Below are 3510 nucleotides of genomic sequence, written 5' to 3'. Positions count from 1 at the left end.
ATTTTATTTTAATTTTGAATACAACCCCATCCACACGATTATCGAAAATAACACTATTCAGTGCTAAACTCCTGATCGAATACAGTTTATAACATTCTGGGGTCGAATGTAGTCTATAATAAGTAGGATCGAATGTTGCCTACAAGCCAATACTACAAGAGTATATTTTCGCTTATATTGTCATTGAGAAAAAATAAGCATAGAAATATGGGTCGAATAGTAATTACAGCACAGAGGGTCGAATGTCGAGGGTCGAATGTTATCTATTCAACCAATGAATATTCCAAACCATCATTTCAACCAGAAAAATAACAATCAAAGAAGGGCATACTCAACCATTAAAATATCCCTCTTTTTTGGATACATATATTTACGTAGCTATAAAACATCTTACACCAAGTTATATTTTTTTACATATCCTTCAATTTTTATTACCAATTCCCATAGTTCATTCTGATTTTCATTCATGTTAATTTTATCTCATCTTCAATTTATTCCCAATTTTATTTAAATTGATCTTAATTTTCCCAGCTATTTTTACATACATAGGTTTTTATCATATATCTTTCTTTCCCTCCACATTACATAACAAAAATCCAAATCTTATCCGCTTATTGCCACCACTGATCATTTAGAATAACATCTTATAGTATGGTCCATTTTTATAGTACGCTATTATTAATGTCGCCTATTTGTATGTTTTTACCATTATCTTCTACCATTGCTTTTATTATTGGTTTTCAATTGCAATTAATGTCACCTATTTGTATTTTTTATCATGGATTCTTTATTATGGGTTTTTAATTGCAATCTGTATTCACCATATTTATGTGTAATCTATATTTGGTTTTAAGTAAGCAGAGTAACTGTTTATTAACAAATACATACACATATAAGCTCTGTATATATAAAATCCAACAGCGGGCTAAAAACGGCAGAACACTATGTAGGATAGTTATAGGAACACAATCACCACCGCGCTCTATTTGACATATGGGCATTCCCACAGCAAAAATGGCGGCGGTCGTCCGCGCATGCGCGATAGGTGTATTGTGTCCTATAAAGAGCGTAAGGTGTGTAAAGATGGCCGCTCCGGATGACGTCCCAGTGACGAAACGCGTAGGGCGTGGCCTATCGAATACACACTTCCAATACAGTCGGCGTAGAAGACGAACGGGACGCTCTCAGCAGCTTTCCTACCTTTAACACTGTACCTTTACACTACGGCGTGGAAGACGAACGGAACGCTCTCAGCAGCTTCCATACCTTTCACACTGCACCTTTATACTGCATTTATTCAAGCCATTTTCTTCTTTCAAAAGTGTGAGTAATTTTTAGTATCTTCTTAATAAAGTGATTTATACAGTATCACACTATGTATGGTCCTCTCTTTCAATATATATACTGAGGCACACTCCACCTGGAAATAACGAGGGATCCTCAACAGCCTATCTGAAGCAAGCCAGAGAGCGACACGGTAGCTTATACTGTGAAGGCTGATCCACCCCGGATGGGGTTATTTTTCTGGTGAGAGTACATCCTATAAGTGCCCACAATGCATGAAGATTAGTTGTTTGGATCCATCACATCCCCTCCTGTATCTACGGGAAATCCCCCATTAACTGCACTGCATCAGAGACTGTGCTTTTTTGCTTCTTTTTTACTCCCCCTTTTTTTCTCTTTGTACACATTTTTACATTTTTATTACTTGGGACAAATACCTAAAAAAATCCTTTATTTTTATTTTTAATATTTTTTATTTTTCATTTTTATTTTTTTTTTATTTTATTCTATTTCTGGAATTTTTTCACCTCCTTTTAAATTTATTTCCTTTTTCTTTTTTCACTCGTAATATTTGGCATGTTTCACGTGGGGTATTGATATTTATCACGGATTTATTGTACATTTTAGTATTGCACGCATAGATTTTATTTGTCACATTTGTGCACAATTGTATTATTGCACGCATAGATTTTATTTGTCACATTTGTGCACAATTGTATTATGTTTATGGTTCATATTTACATGTAATATTTTTACCTGAATTATTAAGTAGTTCACATATTTAAGGTACTCATGTGATTAAGAGTGCATAAGGTAATCACCCATTTAGGTTTATCGCACCTGAGACAATACTTTATTTTCCAGCCAGCATGCTGGTAAATTTTTAACAATTTATACACATATATTTTTGAGTTTTTACTTCCCACCCACAGTTTATATTTTATACTTTATCCCAACACTAATATATTGCACACCAACTCTTACACACCGGATTAATGTAACAATTTCAAATTTAATTTAGCACATTAATTAAGTTTCTGATACACAGGTATAGCGCCAGATCTATTCATAGCACTCCTTTATCTAACATTTTCCACCCCACCAGGTGGATAGTAATAGAGGCAGCTCTTACCTACTTTCCTTTTTTATATTTTATGTGGATTCGCTCATAAGTTCCTTAGCGCAACCTACCCCTTTTATTTTTATTTTTATTCTATCTTCAGCTTTCCCCTTGGGGCTCCGAAAAAAACGTCTCCGCGTCTGCGCTGGCTTTTTCTTCACTGGAAAGGATTTTTTCCTGTCTGCCGTTCGGTCCAGAATAGATTCTAATTCTGAGCCGAACAACAAATCCCCAGCGAAAGGAATACTGCACAGTCTATTTTTTTAAGCCGCATCTCCTGGCCAGGTGTTCAGCCACAAGGCCCTTCTAACAGAGTTATTCAGGGCGGCTGACCTGGCTGTCATGCGGACTGACTCAGCTGAAGCATCTGCAATGTATGCAATTGCCGCTGAGAGTGTAGCAAAAGAGTCCAAAATCTCCTGCTTTGGGGAATCCGCCAAAATATGAGATTTCAATTGGTTAACCCAATGATCTAGATTCCTCGCCACACAGGTTGTTGCCATGGCTGGTTTTAAATTCATCATTATTGACTGCCAGGATCTTTATAGAAGGAGATCCATCTTTTTATCCATGGGTTCTTTTAAAGTGCCTATGTCCTCAAAGGCTAAGTCTGTCGACTTTGAAACCTGAGAGAAGGCAGAGTCTAAATTCGGGACCTTGTTCCAAACCAAGTCAGGGCTGTCTTCAAAAGGGAACCTCCTTTTATGTGCTCTGGAGAAAAAAGGTTTCTTCTCGAGCTCCAACCATTCTCTCTTGATCATGTCAGACACCAGGAAATGAACCGGGAAGGTGCGAGATCTGGAATCTCCTAGACCTGCATACATGCGATCATGTAGAGAGAGCTCTTCTCTTCCTCAATACCTAAAAAGTGGCATATATCACTTTGAGAAGACCTCCCACTTCTGAGGATAGTTTGTAGTTGAAGGCTGCTTCTGAATCCTCCTCTTCCTCTGAGTCAGACTCCTCTAAGGCCAGCGAGAAGGAATCCTGCGAGGTGTCCTGAGACATCCCCCCCCCCTGTCAACAACTGAGAACACCCCTGGGGTTTCAAGGATGACTGCGGGGTTCTATGTTCTCCCGATGTTCCAGGATTGTCCTTTAGGTTA

The sequence above is a fragment of the Lithobates pipiens genome, unplaced genomic scaffold (assembly GCF_037356315.1).
Source record: "Lithobates pipiens isolate NorthernLeopardFrog02 unplaced genomic scaffold, aLitPip1_a1.2 Scaffold_13, whole genome shotgun sequence".
In the NCBI taxonomy this organism is placed as follows: domain Eukaryota; kingdom Metazoa; phylum Chordata; class Amphibia; order Anura; family Ranidae; genus Lithobates; species Lithobates pipiens.
This window is presented reverse-complemented; position numbering follows the sequence as displayed.